Source organism: Ambystoma mexicanum, chromosome 12 (genome assembly GCF_040938575.1).
Source record: "Ambystoma mexicanum isolate Mex_15411 chromosome 12, UKY_AmexF1_1, whole genome shotgun sequence".
Classification (NCBI taxonomy): domain Eukaryota; kingdom Metazoa; phylum Chordata; class Amphibia; order Caudata; family Ambystomatidae; genus Ambystoma; species Ambystoma mexicanum.
The window spans coordinates 313,372,190-313,387,315 of record NC_090936.1 but is presented as its reverse complement, the minus strand read 5'-3'; positions in this window follow the sequence as shown (position 1 = coordinate 313,387,315).

Here is a 15,126-nt window from a genome sequence, read left to right as displayed (position 1 = left end):
AACTCAACTCCTTTGGGAGAAGAGGCAGAAGACTCTCCTGTGGGAGAGGTTCTCAACCCGGAGGATCATCCCGACCTTCAATGCTTGTTAGCTGAAGGGGGACCCTCCCGGGCGGACTTCTGTAAGGGACAGAGAGAGTGCCACTCTCTCGAGGGACGGAGGAAACAGGCCCTGGCCCAGGCACAAGGAGAGGTGCCTAGGAACTTCCGGATTTATTGGGAGGATGAGCTCCTTGTTAGTGAGCCCACTAAGCCTGAACCTGGTGCCCGCAAGAGGTTGGTGGTACCCCAGGTTTACAGGCCATTCCTACTGCAGTTGGTGCATGAGGTGCCCTTGGCTGGTCATCTTGGGACCAAGAAGACTAAGCAGAGGCTCTCTGCCCATTTCTACTGGCCACGGATGGGAGTAGAGGTGGAGTCCCACTGCAGGACCTGCCCAACTTGTCAGTTGTCTGGCAAGACTGGAGGCAGTGTCATTGCCCCACTGCAGCCGTTGCCAGTGGTTGGCACCCCATTTGAGAGGGTGGTCATCAACATCGTCGGTCCCCTTGACCCTCCCACTTCAGGTGGACATCGGTTCATCCTGGTCTTGGTAGATCATGCCACCAGGTACCCTGAGGCGATACCCCTTCGGACTGTTACTGCCAAGGTGGTTGCCCGTGCTCTCCTGGGCATTTTTACCCGTGTTGGATTCCCCAAGGAGGTTGTCTCTGACAGAGGGTCCAACTTCATGTCTAGTTACATGAAAACCATGTGGAAAGAGTGCGGGGTAACCTACAAGTTCTCCACCTCTTACCACCCCCAGACCAATGGTCTGGTTGAGAGATTTAATAAAACTCTCAAGGGCATTCTAGGGGCTTTGGAAGAACCCCTAAGGAGGAAATGGGATCTCCTCCTACCATGCCTGCTGTTTGCTTACAGAGAGGTACCTCAAGAGGGTGTTGGTTTCAGCCCCTTTGAGTTACTCTTTGGACATCCCGTGAGGGGGCCCCTCGCCTTGATCAGAGAAGGCTTGGAAGCCACCCCTCCAGGTCCCGCCAAGCAAGTGGGGGACTATGTGTTAGGCCTCAGACGGAGGATGACACAGATGATGGGCCAGGCAACAGCAAATCTCAAGGCCAGCCAGGAATTGAATAAGTACTGGCATGACCTTAAAGCCTCGCAAGTGATTTGGACTCCGGGACAGGAAATCCTTGTGATGGAGCCTACCAAGCCTAGAGCTTTGGCAGACAAGTGGACTGGACCCTTCAGGATCATCTCCAAGATGGGCGAAGTCAATTATCTGGTTGACATGGGAGCCTCTGGGGTAGCCCCTCAGATATTCCATGTCAACAGGCTCAAGCCTTTCCACCGGCGAGCAGAAGTCTCATGTCTCTTGCTAGCTTCTGGGCAAGAAGAGGATGAGAGTGAGCCCCTTCCTGATTTGCTGCATAGCAACCCTCAGGATGGCTCAGTGGAGGGAGTAAATCTCTCTCCAGATTTGACAACAGAGCAACAGAGGGCCTGTAGGGCTTTGCTCCAACAGTACGCCTCTCTGTTTTCACTGAAGCCAGGCCTTACACCGTGGTGTAAGCACGAAATTGACACTGGTGGCAGTGTGCCTGTCAAAAGCAGGTGCTACCGTATGTCAGATACCGTTAAGAACCACATCCAGGCTGAGGTCGCCAAGATGTTGGATCTGGGTGTTATTGAACCCTCAACCAGTCCCTGGTCCAGTCCAGTGGTCCTTGTCCCCAAGGCAAGTTCCCAGGCGGGCACCAAGGATTGGAGGTTCTGTGTGGACTACCGAGGAGTCAATGCCGTCACCAAAACTGACGCGCACCCATTGCCCAGGGCTGATGAGCTCGTGGACACCATAGGTGCTGCCAAGTTTGTGAGCACCTTTGACCTCACTTCAGGCTATTGGCAAATAGCTCTGACGGACCATGCCAAGGAAAAGAGGGCCTTCTCAACACCTGAGGGACTCTACCAGTTTAGAGTCATGCCTTTTGGGTTGAAGAATGCCCCTGCCACCTTCCAGAGATTGGTCAACCATGCGCTCAGTGGGCTGGAAGCCTTTTGTGTGGCTTACTTAGACGACATTGCCGTCTACAGTTCCACCTGGGAAGAGCATTTGACACATCTGGATAAGGTGTTGCAGGCCTTAAAAAGGGCTAACCTCACTATCAAGGCCACCAAGTGCCAGATAGCTCAGGGGAAAGTTACCTATCTTGGTCATGAGGTAGGAGGGGGTCAAATCCAACCTCTCTCCAGTAAAGTACAGGATGTACAGAACTGGGAGACTCCCACTACTCAAACCCAGGTGAGAGCCTTTTTGGGCCTCACTGGGTACTATCGCAATTTCATGGCAGACTATGGAACCATAGCTTCACCTCTGACAGCTCTAACGTCACCCAAGCAGCCTAGGAAGGTTACTTGGACCGAAGACTGTCAGAGGGCCTTTGATGGCTTGAAAGAAAGTCTGTGTAGGGCACCCGTGTTGAGTGCGCCTGACTACAGCCGACCCTTTATCGTCCAGACGGATGCCTGCGATACCGGAATTGGAGCTGTCTTGTCCCAGTTAGATGACAAAGGGAGAGAACACCCTATCATATTCATCAGTAGACAACTCAAGGGTAGAGAACTTAGGTGGGCTACTGTTGAAAAGGAGTGTTTTAGTATAGTTTGGAGCCTTAGGCGTTTTAGGCCCTACCTTACGGGGTCTACCTTCAAGGTCCAAACAGATCATAAGCCCCTGAAGTGGCTTATGCAGATGAAGGGTGAGAACCCGAAATTGCTCAGGTGGTCCATTAGCCTGCAAGGGCTAGACTTCACCATAGAGCACAGACCAGGGAAGAGTCACGATAATGCAGATGGCCTTTCCAGAAGGTATGTTGACCGTCTGGATGAGGGTGTCTATCCCGTGGGAGATTAGACACCCTCCACCTCAGTCTGGGGGGGCAACTGTGATGCTGGAAATGCATCTGGGGGACAGGGCCTCTGAATCCTTGTCCTTTTTCTGTTTTTACCGTGTGTTCTGTCATGTTTTCTGCCCAGGAGTCCATGTGGGACTCCTGGCAGTGCAGCTCTCTCTTTTGGTTTGGTGAACAGACCCATGGGATACCCTTATGGCACCCATGGGTAGGGGTACAACCCTGTGCCCCTAGTGTATGTTTTGGGCACCTGTGGGTGGCCCACAGAGCAGGGTATGGGCTGGTGGCAGCTCCATGCTGAATTTGACAGGTGCTCTGGGTGTCCTCCATTTTGTGATACCCAGGCCCTGCCATTGGGATCAGTTGATTCCTGATAGAAAACAAGATGGCCCCTGTGGCCTCTTGCTTTCTATTGCCTGTTATCTTGTTTTCCCAAAGTCCTGGGAAGCCCTGCCTCTGTCCCTTCCCCCTGACTGGCTGTTGGGTGGAAGTTCCATATATGGTGTTGTTGTGAAGGCCCAGCTAGACTGGCTGGAGCCTTCCCAGTGTCTGTATGTTGTGGGTACCTCCTGTGGGTGGGACCTGGGTGAATGGAGTGTTTGACCAATATACACTCCTTGTTGTGGTTGTCTGGTTTCTGGCATGAGAGACAAAGGCTGAGACAGCCCTGCCCGAAACTGGCCTGAATGCAGTGTGTAGTGTTGAATGGCTGGGTACTTGTCCCAATCCACATTCCTTGTTGTGAGTGTCTGAAAGGGAGGAGGGTGGCCTGAATGCACTGTGTGCCTGATTGGCTGACTGACTGCATGAATGCCCTTCTGTATGATTGGCTGCTGAGTGTGTGCCAGCAGTGTGGATGAGAGGCAGAATAGTATATCTGGGGACCTCTCACCACTGGTAGTTGTTCAGGAACGTTCAAAAGCGTTCAGAAGCGTTCTGGAGTTGAGTCTCCACTCTAAGAGTAACTGGAACTGCTGATCCTCGACGTCCAGCTGGAAGAAGACTTGCTGTGGCATTTGCTTCGACTGATCCGAAGGCTGCCGAGATCGTCGAAGACTGACCCGAGAGAGGACCTGGTAAGGCGCCCTCTTCCCGTGCTCCGAGGGACCATCGAGCACCGCTCCATCTTCGCCGAAGCGCCCTGGAAGACAGACCCTCGAAAGCCTGCCGACCCGAGACGGGACCGCTGAGGAGATCGAAGTGAAGCACCCGAACATCGACGCCGTCGAAGTCCATTGTCGTCGACCAGGGTTCGCAGGTTTGTGAAACCACTGGAGGCCCGTCAAAGTTGTGTTGCCCAGCCGTGGGAACCACTTGACGCCGTGCCGCCGACGACCGGAGCCGTCCGCTCCGTTGCCTAAGAACATTCAATCGAAGGACTCTCTCGACCGCATCGTCGACCGCTTATCCTGCCGGAGAAAGTCGAGGCCGACCAACGCGCCGAGGAGAAACCTGCCGGTGGGTTTCCCGCCACCCGACGACCTCAAAGACTCGGACGACTCGACGCCCTTGCTGGGCTTCCGTCTCTACAATCTTTGCGGTCCAGAACTATTGTCATCGAGGTGCCCCGCACACCTCCGCCTTGCAGGACGCCGACGCCGACGAGCACCGCTCGGACGAAGCTGCCGCCTCTTCGACATCGTTCTTCCTCGTTTGTCGACGGACGTTCGACGCCCCGTGCCTCCCGCTTGAAAGGGAAGGCATTCAAGAAGGGCCGTCGATTCCCCGTCGCCGAACAGCGAGTCCCTCGACGTTTGTCGACGCCTCTTCGAGGAACTTGACTCCACCAGGTACATTGGGGGGGTAAAAACATTCTAGGGGGGAATAAGACTTGCAGAGTAATACATGGACTGGGCTTGTGCTATATCTTCCTTACAGGTTGCCCAGGTGGGGGATCTCCACACAGAACTGTGCCTAGTGGTAGGGGTCAGTATTCTGCCTATTTCTCAACCATCTTACTTTCTCTCCTCTCTCTATTGCTGGTCTCACTCTATTGGTCTGTGTGATATTGTACAGTATTGTTCATGCACTTCAATGAGATCTAGGGTGGTACCACTTTAGAATTGTAAATATTTGTCATTGTAGATTTTGCCAGAGTACAAAGTGAGTTATCATGATAAATGTACATAACCTTAACTTTTGATTATATAAAGACTGTGTTCTAACCAATACAGAGTGTGGATATTCCTTTGTGGGGGCTTGGGGGATACACTGTACTTAAGAACCAGCCTGCATCACCTCCTGAGAAGCTAGGCCTTGATTGCTCGACCATTGCTACCGAATAGAGAATCTTGGCTGGGGTCTCCTGTGCCTCTCCTCCACCATATAGGGAGCGGAAGTACAGACACCCCCCACCGGTCGTTGAGACCCGTCTCTCACAAGGTGTCCCAATGAAAACAGCATCTCACATGTGTGGGTGCACCTACCTGGCTGCCAAGGGGAAAGCCTAAAACACAAGTAACCCCAAGTCTGTTTTCAGTGCGGAATCTCAGACATTCTACCGACCGGCACAGCATACAGATATGGGCCTCGGGTGTCCAAGCCACCAAGGAAAACAGGGAACCCCATGCATTTCCGAAAAGAGGACACTGGTGGGAATCGGCAGAGGTATGACTTGCGCACATCGCCCCAGAATTTATTACCCAGACACCCCCGCAAATTCTGAATTGTGGGGAAAAAAACGCATTTTCCGCACATTTCGCTTGGTGCCCCCATCGAAACACGCCCCCAACAACACATGGCCTACCGTCCCGCATTCCCACAGGTGTCCCGATGAACACGGAACATCACATGTGTGGGTGCACCTACCTGGCTGCCAAGTGGAAAGCCTAAAACACAAGTAACCCCACGTCTGTTTTCAGAGCGGAATCTCAGACATTCTGCCGACCGGCACAACATACAGATATGGGCCTCGGGTGTCCAAGCCACCAAGAAAAATAGGGAACCCCATGCATTTCCGAAAAGAGGGCACCCGTGGGAATCCGCAGAGGTATGATTTGCGCACATCACCCCAGAATTTATTACCCAGACACCCCCGCAAAGCCCGAAATGTGAGGAAAAAAACGCATTTTCCGCACATTTCGCTCGGTGCCCCCATCGAAACACGCCCCCAACAACACATGGCCTACCGTCCCGCATTCCCACAGGTGTCCCGATGAACACGGAACATCACATGTGTGGGTGCACCTACCTGGCTGCCAAGTGGAAAGCCTAAAACACAAGTAACCCCACGTCTGTTTTCAGAGCGGAATCTCAGACATTCTGCCGACCGGCACAACATACAGATATGGGCCTCGGGTGTCCAAGCCACCAAGAAAAACAGGGAACCCCATGCATTTCCGAAAAGAGGACACTGGTGGGAATCGGCAGAGGTATGACTTGCGCACATCGCCCCAGAATTTATTACCCAGACACCCCCGCAAATTCTGAATTGTGGGGAAAAAAATGCATTTTCCGCACATTTCGCTCGGCGCCCCCATCGAAACACGCCCCCAACAACACATGGCCTACCGTCCCGCATTCCCACAGGTGTCCCGATGAAAACGGAACATCACATGTGTGGGTGCACCTACCTGGCTGCCAAGGGGAAAGCCTAAAACACAAGTAACCCCAAGTCTGTTTTCAGAGCGGAATCTCAGACATTCTGCCGACCGGCACAACATACAGATACGGGCCTCGGGTGTCCAAGCCTCCAAGAAAAATAGGGATCCCCATGCATTTCCGAAAAGAGGGCACCGGTGGGAATCCGCAGAGGTATGATTTGCGCACATCACCCCAGAATGTATTACCCAGACACCCCCGCAAAGCCCGGAATGTGAGGAAAAAAATGCATTTTCCGCACATGTCGATAGGCGCACTCATCGAAACACGCCCCCAACAACACATGGCCTAACGTCCTGAGTTCCCACAGGTGTCCCGATGAAAACAGCATCTCACATGTGTGGGTGCACCTACCTGGCTGCCAAGGGGAAAGCCTAAAACACAAGTAACCCCAAGTCTGTTTTCAGTGCGGAATCTCAGACATTCTACCGACCTGCACAACATAGAGATATGGGCCTCGGGTGTCCAAGCCACCAAGGAAAACAGGGAACCCCATGCATTTCCGAAAAGAGGTCACCGGTGGGAATCTGCAGAGGTATGATTTGCGCACATCGCCCCAGAATTTATTACCCAGACACCCCCGCAAATTCTGAATTGTGGGGAAAAAACGCCATTTTCCGCACATTTCGCTCGGCGCACCCATTGAAACACGCCCCCAACAACACATGGCCTACTGTCCCACGTTCCCACAGGTGTCCCAAAGAAAACGGTACCTCACATGTGTGGGTGCACCTACCTGGCTGCCAAGGGGAAAGCCTAAAATACAAGTAACCCCAAGTCTGTTTTCAGAGCGGAATCTCAGACATTCTGCCGACCGGCACAACATACAAATATGGGCCTCGGGTGTCCAAGCCACCAAGAAAAACAGGGAACCCCATGCATTTCCGAAAAGAGGACACTGGTGGGAATCGGCAGAGGTATGACTTGCGCACATCGCCCCAGAATTTATTACCCAGACACCCCCGCAAATTCTGAATTGTGGGGAAAAAAACGCATTTTCCGCACATTTCGCTCGGCGCCCCCATCGAAACACGCCCCCAACAACACATGGCCTACCGTCCCGCATTCCCACAGGTGTCTCGATGAAAACGGAACATCACATGTGTGGGTGCACCTACCTGGCTGCCAAGGGGAAAGCCTAAAACACAAGTAACCCCAAGTCTGTTTTCAGAGCGGAATCTCAGACATTCTGCCGACCGGCACAACATACAGATACGGGCCTCGGGTGTCCAAGCCTCCAAGAAAAATAGGGATCCCCATGCATTTCCGAAAAGAGGGCACCCGTGGGAATCCGCAGAGGTATGATTTGCGCACATCACCCCAGAATGTATTACCCAGACACCCCCGCAAAGCCCGGAATGTGAGGAAAAAAATGCATTTTCCGCACATGTCGCTAGGCGCACTCATCGAAACACGCCCCCAACAACACATGGCCTAACGTCCTGAGTTCCCACAGGTGTCCCGATGAAAACAGCATCTCACATGTGTGGGTGCACCTACCTGGCTGCCAAGGGGAAAGCCTAAAACACAAGTAACCCCAAGTCTGTTTTCAGTGCGGAATCTCAGACATTCTACCGACCGGTACAACATAGAGATATGGGCCTCGGGTGTCCAAGCCACCAAGGAAAACAGGGAACCCCATGCATTTCCGAAAAGAGGTCACCGGTGGGAATCTGCAGAGGTATGATTTGCGCACATCGCCCCAGAATTTATTACCCAGACACCCCCGCAAATTCTGAATTGTGGGGAAAAAACGCCATTTTCCGCACATTTCGCTCGGCGCCCCCATCGAAACACGCCCCCAACAACACATGGCCTACCGTCCCGCATTCCCACAGGTGTCCCGATGAAACTGGTACCTCACATGTGTGGGTGCAACTACCTGGCTGCCAAGGGGAAAGCCTAAAACACAAGTAACCCCAAGTCTGTTTTCAGAGCTGAACTCTCAGACATTCTGCCGACCGGCACAACATATAGATATGGGCCTCGGGTGTCCAAGCCACCAAGGAAAACAGGGAACCCCATGCATTTCCAAAAAGAGGACACCCGTGGGAATCCAAAGACGTATGATTTGCACACATCGCCCCAGAATTTATTACCCAGACACCCCCGCAAAGTCCGAAATGTGGGGAAAAAAACTCATTTTCTGCACATTTCACTCGGCGCACCAATCGAAACACACCCCAACAACACATGGCCTACCGTCCTGCGTTTCAACAGGTGTCCCGATGAAAACGGTACCTCACATGTGTGGGTGCACCTACCTGGCTGCCAAGGGGAAAGCCTAAAGCACAAGTAACCCCAAGTCTGTTTTCAGTGCGGAATCTCAGACATTCTACCGATCGGCACAACATCCAGATATGGGCCTTGGGTGTTCAAACCACCAAGGAAAACAGGGAACCCCATATTTTTTCCCGAAAAGAGGACACCGGTGGGAATCCGCAGAGGTATGATTTGTGCACATCGCCCCAGAATTCATTACCCAGACACCCCCGCAAATTCTGAATTGTGGGGAAAAAAACGCATTTTACGCACATTTCGCTCAGCACACCCATCGAAACACGCCCCCAACAACACATGTTCTACCATCCCGCATTCCCACAGGTGTCCCAATGAAACTGGTACCTCACATGTGTGGGTGCAACTACCTGGCTGCCAAGGGGAAAGCCTAAAACACAAGTAACCCCAAGTCTGTTTTCAGAGCGGAATCTCAGACATTCTACCGACCGGCACAACATCCAGATATGGGCCTTGGGTGTTCAAACCACCAAGGAAAACAGGGAACCCCATATTTTTTCCCGAAAAGGGGACACCGGTGGGAATCCGCAGAGGTATGATTTGTGCACATCGCCCCAGAATTCATTACCCAGACACCCCCGCAAATTCTGAATTGTGGGGAAAAAAACGCATTTTCCGCACATTTCGCTCAGCACACCCATCGAAAAACGCCCCCAACAACACATGGCCTACCGTCCCACATTCCCACAGGTGTCCCGATGAAAACGGTACATCACGTGTGGGTGCACCTACCTGGATGCCAAGTGGAAAGCCTAAAACACAAGAGACCCCAAGTCTGTTTTCAGAGCGGAATGTCAGACATTCTGCCGACAGGCACAACATACAGATATGGGCCTCGGGTGTCCAAGCCACCAAGGAAAACAGGGAACCCCATGCATTACCGAATAGAGGACACCTGTGGGAATCCGCAGAAGTATGATTTGCACACATCGTCCAAGAATGTATTACCCAGACACCCCCGCAAAGTCCGAAATGTGGGGAAAAAAATGTATTTTCCGCATATTTCGCTCGGTGCACCCATTGAAACACGCCCCCAACAACACATGGCCTACCAACCCGCGTTCCCACAGGTGCCCCAATGAAAACGGTACCTCACATGTGTGGGTGCATCTACCTGGCCGCCAAGGGGAAAGCCTAAAACACAAGAAACCCCAAGTTTGTTTTCAGAGCGGAATCTCAGACATTCTGCCGACCGGCACAACATACAGATATGGGCCTTGGGTGTCCAAGCCACCAAGGAAAATAGGGAACCCCATGCATTTCCGAAAAGAGGACAACCGTGGGAGTCCACAGAGGTAACATTTGCGCACATCGCCCCAGAATTTATTACCCAGACACCCCCGCAAATTCCAAAATGTGGGGAAAAAAATGCATTTTCCGCACATTTCGCTCGGCGCACCCATCGAAACACGCCCCCAACAACACATGTTCTACCATCCCGCATTCCCACAGGTGTCCCAATGAAACTGGTACCTCACATGTGTGGGTGCACCTACCTGGAAGCCAAGGGGAAAGTCTAAAACACAAGTAACCCCAATTCTGTTTTCAGAGCGGAATCTCAGACATTCTGCGGAGCGGCACAACATAACATACAGATATGGGCCTCAGGTGTCCAAGCCACCAAGGAAAACACGGAACCCCATGCATTTCCCAAAAGAGGACACCCGTGGGAATCCACAGAGGTATGATTTGCACACATCGCCCCAGAATGTATTACCCAGACACCCTTGCAAAGTCCAAAATGTGGGGGAAAAAATGCATTTTCCGCACATTTCGCTCGGCGCACCCATCGAAACACGCCCCCAACAACACATGGCCTACCGTCCAGCATTCCCACAGGTGTCCCGATGAAACCGGTACCTCACATGTGTGGGTGCACCTACCAGGGTGCCAAGAGGAAAGCCTAAAACACAAGTAACCCCGAGTCTGTTTTCAGAGCGGAATCTCAGACATTCTGCCGACCGGCACAACATACAGATATGGGCCTTGGGTGTCCAAGCCACCAAGGAAAATAGGGAACCCCATGCATTTCCGAAAAGAGGACACCGGTGGGAGTCCGCAGAGGTATTATTTGCGCACATCGCCCCAGAATTTATTACCAAGACACCCCCGCAAATTCCGAAATGTGGGGAAAAAAATGCATTTTCCGCACATTTCGCTCGGCGCACCCATCGAAACACGCCCCCAACAACACATGTTCTACCATCCCGCATTCCCACAGGTGTCCCAATGAAACTGGTACCTCACATGTGTGGGTGCACCTACCTGGAAGCCAAGGGGAAAGTCTAAAACACAAGTAACCCCAATTTTGTTTTCAGAGCGGAATCTCAGACATTCTGCGGAGCGGCACAACATAACATACAGATATGGGCCTCAGGTGTCCAAGCCACCAAGGAAAACACGGAACCCCATGCATTTCCCAAAAGAGGACACCCGTGGGAATCCACAGAGGTATGATTTGCACACATCGCCCCAGAATGTATTACCCAGACACCCTTGCAAAGTCCAAAATGTGGGGGAAAAAATGCATTTTCCGCACATTTCGCTCGGCGCACCCATCGAAACACGCCCCCAACAACACATGGCCTACCGTCCAGCATTCCCACAGGTGTCCCGATGAAACCGGTACCTCACATGTGTGGGTGCACCTACCAGGGTGCCAAGAGGAAAGCCTAAAACACAAGTAACCCCAAGTCTGTTTTCAGAGCGGAATCTCAGACATTCTGCCGACCGGCACAACATACAGATATGGGCCTCGGGTGTCCAAGCCACCAAGGAAAACAGGGAACCCCATGCATTTCCAAAAAGAGGACACCGGTGGGAATCCACAGAGGTATGATTTGCACACATCGCCCCAGAATTTATTACCCAGACACCCCCGCAAAGTCCGAAATGTAGGGAAGAAAACACATTTTCTGCACATTTCACTTGGCGCACCAATCGAAACACATCCCCAACAACACATGGCCTACCGTCCTGTGTTCCCACAGGTGTCCCGATGAAAACGGTACCTCACATGTGTGGGTGCACCTACCTGGCTGCCAAGGGGAAAGCCTAAAGCACAAGTAACCCCAAGTCTGTTTTCAGAGCTGAATCTCAGACATTCTGCCGACCCGCATAACATACAGATATGGGCCTCGGGTGTCCAAGCCACCAAGGAAAACAGGGAACCCCATGCATTTCTGAAAAAAGGACACCCGTGGGAATCTGCAGAGGTATGATTTGCACACATTGCCCCAGAATTTATTACCCAGACACCACCGCAAAGTCCGAAATGTGGGGAAAAAAACACATTTTCCGCACATTTTACTCGGCACACCAATCGAAACACGCCCCAACAACACATGGCCTACCGTCCTGCATTCACACAGGTGTCCCGATGAAACCAGTACCTCACATGTGTGGGTGCACCTACCTGGCTGCCAAGGGGAAAGCCTAAAACACAAGTAACCCCAAGTTTGTTTTCAGAGCGGAATCTCAGACATTCTGCCGACCGGCAAAACTTACAGATATGGGCCTCGGGTGTCGAAGCCACCAAGGAAAACAGGGAAACCCATGCATTTCTGAAAAGAGGACACCCTTGGGAATCCGCAGAGGTATGATTTGCGCACATCGCCCAGGAATTTATTACCCCGACACCCCCGCAAAGTCCGAAATGTGGGGAAAAAATACATTTTCCGCACATTTCGCTCGGCGCACCCATTGAAACACGCCCCCAACAACACATGGCGTACGGTCCCACGTTCCCACAGGTGTCCCAAAGAAAACGGTACCTCACATGTGTGGGTGCACCTACCTGGAAGCCAAGGGGAAAGTCTAAAACACAAGTAACCCCAATTCTGTTTTCAGAGCGGAATCTCAGACATTCTGCGGAGCGGCACAACATAACATACAGATATGGGCCTCAGGTGTCCAAGCCACCAAGGAAAACACGGAACCCCATGCATTTCCCAAAAGAGGACACCCGTGGGAATCCACAGAGGTATGATTTGCACACATCGCCCCAGAATGTATTACCCAGACACCCTTGCAAAGTCCAAAATGTGGGGGAAAAAATGCATTTTCCGCACATTTCGCTCGGCGCACCCATCGAAACACGCCCCCAACAACACATGGCCTACCGTCCAGCATTCCCACAGGTGTCCCGATGAAACCGGTACCTCACATGTGTGGGTGCACCTACCAGGGTGCCAAGAGGAAAGCCTAAAACACAAGTAACCCCGAGTCTGTTTTCAGAGCGGAATCTCAGACATTCTGCCGACCGGCACAACATACAGATATGGGCCTTGGGTGTCCAAGCCACCAAGGAAAATAGGGAACCCCATGCATTTCCGAAAAGAGGACACCGGTGGGAGTCCGCAGAGGTATTATTTGCGCACATCGCCCCAGAATTTATTACCAAGACACCCCCGCAAATTCCGAAATGTGGGGAAAAAAATGCATTTTCCGCACATTTCGCTCGGCGCACCCATCGAAACACGCCCCCAACAACACATGTTCTACCATCCCGCATTCCCACAGGTGTCCCAATAAAACTGGTACCTCACATGTGTGGGTGCACCTACCTGGAAGCCAAGGGGAAAGTCTAAAACACAAGTAACCCCAATTCTGTTTTCAGAGCGGAATCTCAGACATTCTGCGGAGCGGCACAACATAACATACAGATATGGGCCTCAGGTGTCCAAGCCACCAAGGAAAACACGGAACCCCATGCATTTCCCAAAAGAGGACACCCGTGGGAATCCACAGAGGTATGATTTGCACACATCGCCCCAGAATGTATTACCCAGACACCCTTGCAAAGTCCAAAATGTGGGGGAAAAAATGCATTTTCCGCACATTTCGCTCGGCGCACCCATCGAAACACGCCCCCAACAACACATGGCCTACCGTCCAGCATTCCCACAGGTGTCCCGATGAAACCGGTACCTCACATGTGTGGGTGCACCTACCAGGGTGCCAAGAGGAAAGCCTAAAACACAAGTAACCCCGAGTCTGTTTTCAGAGCGGAATCTCAGACATTCTGCCGACCGGCACAACATACAGATATGGGCCTTGGGTGTCCAAGCCACCAAGGAAAATAGGGAACCCCATGCATTTCCGAAAAGAGGACACCGGTGGGAGTCCGCAGAGGTATTATTTGCGCACATCGCCCCAGAATTTATTACCAAGACACCCCCGCAAATTCCGAAATGTGGGGAAAAAAATGCATTTTCCGCACATTTCGCTCGGCGCACCCATCGAAACACGCCCCCAACAACACATGTTCTACCATCCCGCATTCCCACAGGTGTCCCAATGAAACTGGTACCTCACATGTGTGGGTGCACCTACCTGGAAGCCAAGGGGAAAGTCTAAAACACAAGTAACCCCAATTCTGTTTTCAGAGCGGAATCTCAGACATTCTGCGGAGCGGCACAACATAACATACAGATATGGGCCTCAGGTGTCCAAGCCACCAAGGAAAACACGGAACCCCATGCATTTCCCAAAAGAGGACACCCGTGGGAATCCACAGAGGTATGATTTGCACACATCGCCCCAGAATGTATTACCCAGACACCCTTGCAAAGTCCAAAATGTGGGGGAAAAAATGCATTTTCCGCACATTTCGCTCGGCGCACCCATCGAAACACGCCCCCAACAACACATGGCCTACCGTCCAGCATTCCCACAGGTGTCCCGATGAAACCGGTACCTCACATGTGTGGGTGCACCTACCAGGGTGCCAAGAGGAAAGCCTAAAACACAAGTAACCCCAAGTCTGTTTTCAGAGCGGAATCTCAGACATTCTGCCGACCGGCACAACATACAGATATGGGCCTCGGGTGTCCAAGCCACCAAGGAAAACAGGGAACCCCATGCATTTCCAAAAAGAGGACACCGGTGGGAATCCACAGAGGTATGATTTGCACACATCGCCCCAGAATTTATTACCCAGACACCCCCGCAAAGTCCGAAATGTGGGGAAGAAAACACATTTTCTGCACATTTCACTTGGCGCACCAATTGAAACACATCCCCAACAACACATGGCCTACCGTCCTGTGTTCCCACAGGTGTCCCGATGAAAACGGTACCTCACATGTGTGGGTGCACCTACCTGGCTGCCAAGGGGAAAGCCTAAAGCACAAGTAACCCCAAGTCTGTTTTCAGAGCTGAATCTCAGACATTCTGCCGACCCGCATAACATACAGATATGGGCCTCGGGTGTCCAAGCCACCAAGGAAAACAGGGAACCCCATGCATTTCTGAAAAAAGGACACCCGTGGGAATCTGCAGAGGTATGATTTGCACACATTGCCCCAGAATTTATT